We start from the raw sequence: 10,591 nt of genomic DNA on the forward strand, positions 1-10,591 counted from the left end.
GTCACCCGGGCCACCTGCGGTGCTAGCTCCCCTGCCCCCTGTATAGACCCCATGCCCCAGCCGGGGACCTGTCTTTTCTTGCATGAGGCTAGTGTGGTGTTTCCTGGGACTGATCCCAGCGAAGGATCTGCCCTCAGGTAGGCATCATGGGAATGGGAAATGAATTTATCCAGTGGTTTTGATTCCCACCCGCTGCCTTGCCCCGTCTGTGCTGTGAAGGAGCATTGACTACGAGCGTGAAGGTCGGGGGGGTCTAGTCCCAGGCCCACCAGCAATCCATGAAGGCATTCATACCTCTGGTTTCCCACCTGTGAAAGGGGAGAGGGACAGCAAATATGTGGCAATAGCCTGTACCCCTGGCAGGCATCACTAGTTGATCCAGAGACCCCTTTCTGCAGACCCTGGGTGCAGCCTCTCAACCTTCATCAGAAGAAATGGTCTCTGCCAATCGATGAGACCGGCACTTCCATGGACGCTGTGACCTGGAGGTCCTGCCCCGTTGTCAGCAGTGTGGGCCCCCTGGGGGGGGGCTAGGCTGGGGTACTTGAGGCTCAGAGACCAACTTTGAAGGCCCCCCCTCCGCCCCCACTGGCTTTGAGACGAGTGACAGGCTGAAGGAGGAGGGGAGGCCTGCAGGCTCCGAGAAAGGAGCCAGGGAACGGCTGCAGCTCCTTCGCTTCTTCGTTAGGGACCCAAGTTAGGCATTTTCTCTTTCTTTCCTGCGGCCTGGGTCCTCTTCCACCTCTCGCGCCCTGAAAACACTGTCCTCTGCACTCTGATTTCTTCTCCCCTCACCTTCATCCGCCCCGCAGGCAGGGCCAGGAATTTCCATGAGATCAAAATCCACCAGGGAAAGCTGAGGTTCCGTGTTTACTTCTGAAAGGGACTCTGTCTTGTGGGGAGGGACCGGCAGGGGAGGGAAGCTGTGGGCATGAAGTCAAAGGTTCTCTTTTTTGGCACTGAAGACTCGGGGCAGGCCTGAATGGCGCCGAGGGCTCACCGGGCCGGCCAGCACCCCACAGTCAGAGCCGGACCTGCAGGTCTCACCTCTCAGGTCCCTGGCGGCATCTTCCCACCTCCCTCCGATTGTCTCTGATGGTGTTCTTTGCCCTCCATCAGAGGGGTGTCCCATGGGCTAGGCTTCCCCCAGGTACAGGTGACATGCTCCTTTGTAGACAGATGCTGAGAGGAAGCACCCAGGGCTCCGGTCCACAGAGAGGGAAGCCGTGTTTCCCTGCCGGCCTGGCTCCGGTTGGCGGCACTCTGACAGCTCAGAGAGGAAGAAAGCGGATCTGAATGCACTTTGCGGGGCTCCTCTGGCCTGGGAGCCTTCAAGGGACAGGCACCCGTGAAGGGGCTCCCCTCTGTGAGAAAGCAGCTGGGGACAGCGTGTCCCCCTTTCCACGGATTTTGTGAGCTCCGCCAAGCAGGACAGGTACAAAGACAATTTGGGGAGGACTTCAGAAGGAGTTGATTGATCCTTTTGCTTTTCCAACACTATCACCAATGTCTGTGCCATTTTGTATTTTACTAATAAAATTGAAAAGTCTTGTGAATCAAATAAAGCTGCTTTTCCTAGGGCAGGCGCAGCACCAGAGCCTCCGGAGGATGGAACAAAGGAGAGGCCAAGACTCTCCAGGAAAGCGGGACTTCCCTGGTGGTCCAGTGGTTAAGACTCGGCGCTTCCACTGCAAGGGGCATGGGTCAATCCCTGGGCCAGGAGCTGAGTTCCTGCATGCCAAGCTGTGTGGTCAAAACAAAGAAACAAACAAACAAAAGGCTCTCTGGAGAAGTACTGGAGACCCCTGGGGCAGAGGGGCAGGATCTTTACAGTCAGCAGGAGAAGGGGGCACTGGGAACGGGGCTGGGGAGGGTTGAGTCTCTGGCCTGACTCTGCTCTGCCCAGGTATGTGACATTGGGCCACGTATAAAATCAGGTGTGAGACTTCTAGTGGCTCCCATCCCTGGCAGGAATCAGAATCCCTTATGAACCACCACCCCACCCCTGGCCCATGCCTACTAAACCACCATCTTGGGGGCCTTGGTATCACCATTAGTGATCTAGTGACCCACAGGAACGAACTGGGCCACATTTTCCTCTTTACTGCCTTGACTCATTGCTGGTCCAGATAAAGATCAAAGAGGGATTACTCCTCAAGGGACTCGGGTGTTCATTGATATGACCCAAGTATAAACCTCCAGTGCCCGAGGTGGCATCATAAGAGCTGCTCTGTACAGTTGTGTAGGTTGGAAACTGTACAAGGTGCCAAAGGCCAAGCCCAGCTTATTATTATACAGTATTTCATGGATTCTTAGAGGCACATTTTTTTTTCACATTGTGACATCTTTGGAATTGGGATTTGTCCTACAATCAATGACTTGTCACAGTTTAATTGACAGGTCTTTTGTTCTTTATTAGTAGTTTATTAAATATCAGAATGTTTTGCAATCAAAGGCATCTTAGATTCGATGTCTAAATGGTATTTTTAAAAATTAGAGGCAACATTTAAAAATCAGGAAATTGGGTTTCCCTGGTGGCGCAGTGGTTGAGAGTCCGCCTGCCGATGCAGGGGACGCGGGTTCGTGCCCCGGTCCGGGAGGATCCCACATGCCGCGGAGTGGCTGGGCCCATGAGCCGTGGCCGCTGAGCCTGCGCGTCCAGAGTCTGTGCTCCACAATGGGAGAGGCCACGACAGTGAGAGGCCCGCGTACCGCAAAATAAATAAATAAATAAATAAAAATCAGGAAATTACACACACCAGCCGACTTTTCTATGTTCTCTCAGGTGATTCAGAAGATCTGGTCCCACTGGGTGGTTTAACCCCCAGGATGACAGTGGGCAGGGCCTGAGCAGTGGCTGCCCCTTGAGAGGGGGCAGGCCAGGCTGAGAACCCCCAGTTCTCTGCCATCCTTTCCACCTCTTGGTGGTCTGGATCCTGTGGCCATGTCAGTTGTCACTTATCATCACCGTTCTCTTGTTTTTCTTATACTAAGGATATTTTTCTCTGAGCCCAAGTCTTCATCAAAAGTAGGACAAGGAAAGACAGAATATGATGGGCACATAATTTTTCTTACACATTGCTTTCCTCATTTTCCTACCTGCCAAGCCCCATAGACGTTTGCGTTTGAGGTTCCTGCAAGAATCTGAGATTGCTCCCTCTGCGCCAGGTGCACATTCTTTTTTTTTTTTTGGCTGCAGCCTGCGCGGCATGCAGGATTCCCCAGGCAGAGATCAAATCCACGCCCCCTGCAATGGAAGCGGAGTCTTAACCACTGGACCGCCAGGGAAGACCCTGCAAATTCTAGTACTGCCCTTAGCAGTGTGCAGTAGCTCTCCTGTTCCACCCCAAGTCCAGTCCCTCCTGCTTCTGCCCATTCCCACCCCCAGGAAGGAGCTTGGAGGCAAAGTCACAGCCCCACAGCCTCTCCCCGAATACCACCCTTTCAGCAACATGAGACACCAACGGAGGCTTTGAAATGAAAATGCTTGTCCCTGTCTTTTCATCACATTCTCAGATAAGGAACTCTTCATGTGCCAGAAGAGGTTGGAGAGTGGGGAAATTTTATTCTCCCTCAGTCCAGAGCACCTCCCTAGGGATGCTGGGGTGTTTGTGTTTTATTTTCTCTTTCAGTTACAGAGCTAAACTTTAGCTGAAGCGATTCCTCACAATTAGTGCACAGTTTCATAGAGACTTGGAGGCCTCTGAAATCTTGGATAGAGCAATCAGGGCTCTGAGATATAATAATAAAAATATTATTAAAATAGCCATTGTTTATTTAATGTTTACCATATGCCAGGCAATATACTAGGTTCTTTACGTACAAGGGCTTTCAAAGCATACGTGACTTGCCCAAGGTCACACAGCTTGTAAGCAGCAAAGCTGGAATATGACCTGAAGTCTTTCTCCAGGACTTCAATCTTAATCACTATTTCTGAAAGCGTGAGCCACAGATTGTCAAAAGTACAGACTCCCGAGCCCCACTTCAGCCCTGCTGAATTCAGACTGCAGTGGTGGGAGAGCTGGGAATCTGTACCTTCAAGCAGTTGCCCCTTACCCCCTCCTCCCCTCCTCTCCCCCTTCCCCACTGCCCTGCCTTCCAAATTAGGGGATTTGGCTCCTAGCCAAAGTTTTAGAGCCCTCTGCACCAGGCCAGCCCACCCCCACCCCTCCCAGGTTTGCAGAGTCCTTTGGGTGGTAGCTACCTGCATTCTTCTCACCCTCTGCCCTTTGTTGTTATTCCCCTTTCGCTCTCCTTTGTTCTCTGTACATTCCCCAAAGGGGTGAGGCCAGACAGAAAAACACAGACACAAATGGCTGGGAATTTCCAGCACGAGGCTGAATAATAGGCATCTGAGTGTGTGTGTGTGTGTGTGTGTGTGTGTGTGTGTGTTTGTGTGTGCCCCTGTGCGACTAATAGCTCAGGAGACCACCCCGTGCCCCATTTACTTCTTCTCAGTCATGTGCTTTCCTGGATGAATAATGTTTCAGCTGCTGGGATTAAAGTAGAGATCTAGGGCTAGGCTGGCTTTCCCCAGATGACTGCAAACTTCAGCGGCCAGACCCATGCAGGATCTCATTAATCTCACCAAATCGGCTGGTGATGGTGATGCCTCTGAACCTAGGAGAATTCCAAAGCAGGGAATGTTTTGGAAGAGATGCCCCCTCTTACCTTCAAGGGATCTGTTGCCCCCAGACGACAGAACAGAATTATTTATGATGAGCCTCTTGTCTTTTATCCATACAGGAGTGTAATGTAACATGGTGATCTTTGGCTGTGTGACTTTAGGCAAGTTGCTTAACCTTTCCGGGCTTTGATTTTCTTCTCTGTAGAATAGGAATAATAACAACTCCCCTTGTAGGGGAAGATGTCATAAGATAATCCTTGCCGAACACTTAGAAAAATGACATGCCCGTAGTGAACTCTTGGTAAATTAGGATCTATGATCAGGCGATAGATGTTTCCAAAGAGTTCGAAACATCTTATTTCTATTCACTTTTGCTATTGGTTACCCACACAAGACCATAGCATTATAGGATGTGTATAAAGAAAAGCAGTCAAAAAAAAAAAAAAAAAAAGAAAAGCAGTCTTCCTGGTTTTTTCGGTAAAGATGAAGACATGTTATAGTGTCAGCAAGCAGATAAAAATCATTTGTAATTTGCATAATTTTTTCCCTAAGCTGATAGATGCTGTTCAAATTGGTGTAACTTTTTCCCTCTAAATTGCTTTTGAACTTGGCAAGGTCAAAACTCATGAATCCCAAGTAATTAGAAGCAGACTAGCAAGATGCCTGAATCTTAGCCTTGGACAGAATGGGAAGTTCGTTTCACCATCAGTCTCTCTGAGTGGTTCTGGCTTGCTGCCCCTAGGCATTCAAGAGTGCTGCTCTTCTTGCCGCCTTGGCGTTGGTGACGTGCCACGTGACCAGTTCTGAACTGGCAGTGGGAGAAAGGTTTGTCAAACCAGATTCAAACATTTAATTATCAGTGAGAGAGCCTTCAGAACTTTTAGTTCCTTGGGTCCAGAACTTGGCAATATTCCAGAAGATGACAGGTGCGTTACCCTGGGTCCCAGAGTGAGGATGACTTAGAACCTACAGCCAGAGAAAGAGCCCCAGCAGATCTATGTGGAAGAAACAAAGCTTTGTGGTTTTAAACCACTGAGAGTTTGAGGCTATTTGTCATTGCAACATAACCTAGCCTATCCTGATTGACGCAGCAGTCGGGAAGAAGAAATATATTACTTGGTCTAAGTAGGAATGACTTGTCAGTAATGTGCACGATGCTGGGGTAAACAAGCTTTCTGTTACCGAGCTCACCTGTCTTCACTTGCTCTCTTGGCAGACGGGATGAAGTTCCTCCTTAGCCCACCAGCTGTTAATGGATTTATCTGGGATTCTCACTGAGTGGAGCTGGAAAGGAGAAGGGTTTTGTAGTTGCTTTGAGATACACCGATACTCGGGAGTTCTAATGACTCAGATACGCTGGAGATCACCGCAGCAGACAAGGAAGTAAACAGAGAGAAGAATATTAAAATGATTGAGCACCGGCTGTTTGCCAGACGATCGACATTAATCAGTCTTTCACGTACCTCCTAAGCCCAGAAGCCCAACCAGTGTAACCTAGGCCTGTTGGCACAGAAATCGAGCATAGTTCTAGGGACTGACAAGTGCATGTTCCGTGTCTTTGTTTTCCTAGAGGATTTCAACTGGCCCGCTGGCTCCAGGCTCATTTCCCCTGATGCCGGTTCCCCCGTTCTCACTCTACTCCCCCACATCACCTTTGGCACACATTTTGTTTTGTTTTTTTTTACATCCTCAAGTCAATCTTCTCTCTCATACCTCTGAGCCATTGCACTGGCTGTTCTCTCTTCCTGGAATAACCTCCCCCTTCACTGTTGCCCTTGCCAACTCCTACTCACCCTTTGGTCTCAGCTTAGATGTCACTTCCTCCAGGAGGCCTTCCCTGACTTAGCTTAATGAAGGCTCCCTGCCACGGGTACTCACCTCACCTGCGCCCATTGTATCCCTCATGTGACCCAGCTTGTTTCATGGTGCTTCCATAAGACCCGTGAGAGCAGGCACGTGTGTGTCGTGTTCCCTTTGTGCCTCAGTGACCCCCACAGGTCCTGGAAGAAGAGAAAGAGGGGAAGGGCCAGGGCCCACAGCTGTCTGTGTCCTTTGGCCCTCTCTGACCTGGTGCCTGTGCCACACCCCTTTCTGATTTATTCAAAGCCCGCCCATCCATGGCAGGGAGGTGCATTTCAAGGCATTTCCTGGTGAAAATATTTAACTGCCTCAAAGGGGTGTCAGAGACTGAAAGTGGCCTTCTGTGAAGATGTGTTCAAGTCACCCCGGAAACTCTCTGACCCTCCGCCATCTCGTCCTGGTCAAGAAATGCTCCTCAGAGCATGACACATGCTCTTCCTTCCCTGGGAAGCCTGGACTGGGTCAAGGCTCTGACTGTCACCCAAACGCACAGAGGGGCGAGCAGGTGGAGGGAGAACCTAGCATCCTGGGATCTCAAGGGTCTCAGCGTGGGCACCTCTACCTGGCCTGGCCACTTTCCTGGGTCTTCCCTTCTCCTCCCCAGCCCTGGTTCTCACTGTCCCTGTGCAGCCTGCTTCCTCATTTTTATATATCATCATGACTGCCATCAACATGATGGAGTTGAAGTCCTGTCGGCGTGAACACTGAGAGGCCAGGTACGTAGGCCCGGGTCCTCTTTCCAGGGTGTCAGGAGCAGAAGCCGAGGGGCCCCTGGGTGGGATGGGGAGCAGGGGAAGGAGGAGAAGTCGTTCATTTACGGCCAGAGACACCGATGAATAGGACACTGGCCTCCTCCTCCTCGGGAGGCTCCCTGTCCCTGTCACACACCACTGTCTGCCTTCCGATGAATTTTCTCATTTATTTATTTTATTTATTTATTTTTGGCTGCACTGGGTCTTCGTGGCTGCGCACAGTCTTTTTCTAGTTGCGGCGAGCGGGAGCTTCTCTGCGTTGCAGAGCACAGGCTCTAGGCGCGCCGGCTCAGTAGTTGTGGCGCACGGGCTTAGATGCTCCGTGGCATGTGGGATCTTCCCAGACCAGGGCTCAAACCCGTGTCCCCTGCATTGGCAGGTGGATTCTTTTGTTTGTTTTTTTTTGCTCTCACTGCTGTGACCTCTCCCGTTGTGGAGCACAGGCTCCGGACGCGCAGGCTCAGCGGCCATGGCTCACGGGCCCAGCCGCTCCGCGGCACGTGGGGTCTTCCCAGATCGGGGCACAAACCCGCGTCCCCTGCATCGGCAGGCGGACTCTCAACCACTGCGCCACCAGGGAAGCCCGGCAGGCGGATTCTTAACCACTGTGCCACCAGGGAAGCCCCCAAATTTTCTCATTTAAATCCCTTCCTCAGGTTTCAGATGATGTCCTACCAACAGGAGCCCCATTTTCTAGATGGAAGTGCTGAGACACAGACCGATTAAGGTAACTTACCTTGACCAAGCCAGCAGGCAGTCCAACTCCAGAGACCCCACTCTCCTTTTTGTAAATTGTAGTATAGTTGTTGTATGGAACAGCGTACAATATAAAAAGGAAGAAATACATTGATACCTGTCAACACACATGACTCTCAAGTTCAACACTGCAAAATGTGAAAGTACAGATACAATATGACAGTGTTACTATGAAGCATAAAAACACGCATGAACAGTGCTATATATTGTTTAGGGACATACACCTATTAGTAAAATATGAAGAAATGTGTGGGACTAATGGATGCCCAGTTCAGTTTTCTCCAATGCATAGAGGGATGGATTAGGAGAGGCACACAGGGCCACCGTGAGCAGTAATATTGACTCTTACCTGGTGGTGGATTCATGGCTATGGTTAATGGTGCTGGTGTCCCGCCCAGAGCCCCACTCCCTTCGGCTGCTTTTACTTCTAATTCTCACTTTAGAGCCCCTGCGGGGCCAGGCAGAAACTCCCTGGGGGACCTTGCCTGACATCACACCTTCTCTGGGCTTCCAACCCTTCCCTGCCCTCATTCCCACACTCCTCCCCATCTCCCCTGAGAGCACGTCCTTAATGAGCCCAACCTCAGACATCGGAGACAGCCTGTCACCCTGCTCCCCAGGCCGTACCCCACAGGAGGTGACTGGGGGAGGAGAGGTCGGACAGGCTAAGAAAAACTTCAAGGAGTAGATGGTACAGATACCCAGCTCCCTAAAGATATCTATACATTCAGTGTGATCCCAATAAAAATACCAAATTATTTTTGGAGTTAGATTAGATAGTTTTAGTTTCATCCAAAAAAAAAAAAAAAAAAAACCATGAGTCTGGAGAGTTGATGGGACGGAGGCAAGGCAGGAAGGAGGGAGATGCTCAAGCAAGTGGGGTTGAGGGGAAAGCCCCACGTGTGGTAGGACAAGCCACAATCCACCTGGCTGGGCCCGGAGGGCTGCTGAGACGCCGGCTTCTCTCTGGGAAGGGAACAGGGCCTTAGCCTCCTCTGCGGGCTCATACTTCCCAGGTCTGGACCCTGCTCAGAAGTGGCCACACCCCCTCTGCACCCTCAGCCCTCACTGGGGGAGCCATGATCCACGTAGGACTCTGCCACGTGTCAGATGGCCCAACGCCGCTGCTCTTGTCTCTGTTGGCTTGTCTGCAGTGGCTGAGATTGGACAGGAATGCGGGGAAACCCCTAGACTTTCAAAGAGGCCAGATCCACCAGGCAGGCTCCTTAGCAAGGGTGCCGTGTTCTCCTTCCAGGACGCTGGGCTCTGAGCGCTGGCCCTGGTGCTGAACAAACCTTTCTTGGGAGCACGAGGGTCAGATTAGATAAGAAGGACCCCCACCCCGCCAGGCAGGCTGCCCGGCTCGGAGCAGGCTGCAGCAGACTTCTGACATCCGAACCAAAGATCCGTCATTGCTCCCTGAGGGCTAAGTGCCTTGAACCGGTCACTCAGCGGCACAGCCTGGAATTGTCCCAGTGATGTCAAGAGACCAAAGACCTGCCTGTGAAATAACTTGGAAACTGGGACACATGCTCTCCGGAAAGAGAGAGTTGGACTCTAGTGTGAATAAAAGGAACTGTTTTACAGGGCTGGAGCGGGAGCCCAGATGGAGTGCTAAAGCACGAGAGAGATTGAGACAAGTCCATCACCGGTAAGAGTGAGACTCCATGAGAAGTGCTTCTGTACTCTGCCCCCGGAACAATGTCAGCCATTATTGGTCCACTCACTGAATTCTACCAGTATGTAGAATATGGCCCACTGTGTGCCAGGGGATATGCTTCACTGAAAGGCCTTTGTCCCGTGGAACTTACATTCCAGTGGGGATGGGGGTAAGGGGATACGGGTAGGAGACAGGCAATGAACAGCAGGCAGAATAAGTAAGTCAGTGGTATAGTATGTTTGAGGGTGGTAAGTATTACAGCAAAAAGAAAAAGAAAAAATAGAGCAGAGGAAGAGGTGGGGGTGGGTTGCAGTTTTAAATAGGGTAGACCTCACTGAAAAGTGACATTTAAGTAAAATTTGAAGGAGGTGAAGGAACAAAGCACGCAGGTATCCAGGGAAAGAACATGCCAACGTTAGCAGGGTAGGGATCGGTGCAGAGCACACAAGGCCTTGTAGCTGCTGTGGGGTCCTTGGTGTCTCCTCTGAGTGCGATGGAAAGCCATGGGGATGCTCTGATCAGAGGACACTCACGTTCCCTGTGGCAGCTGTGCTGACAGTAGGTTGTAGGGAGCAAGGATGGAGGTGGGGAGATGGCAGGAGGCAGTGTAGGGATCCAGGGGAGAGATGACAGGCTCTGGATGGATTCTGGAGTCAGAGCCAGGCGATCACCGGACAGATGGGAAGTGGGGGGTGAGAGAAAGAGGCGTCAAGGATGGCAGCCAGGTTTCTGGCCAAGTAACCGGACGGAAGGGGCTGGCAAAGAACAGAGGAGGAGCAGGTGTGGGAGTGAACGGGAATGGGGAATTCAGTTTTGGACTTGGTGGTTTGCGACATCTGTTTGACACGTTGAGTAGGCAGCTGATATACAAGTCTGGAGTTGGCGGGAGGAATTTGGGAGTCACTGGCATAGAGATGATATTTAAAGTCAGGAACA

The sequence above is a fragment of the Phocoena phocoena genome, chromosome 20 (assembly GCF_963924675.1).
Source record: "Phocoena phocoena chromosome 20, mPhoPho1.1, whole genome shotgun sequence".
NCBI lineage: Eukaryota > Metazoa > Chordata > Mammalia > Artiodactyla > Phocoenidae > Phocoena > Phocoena phocoena.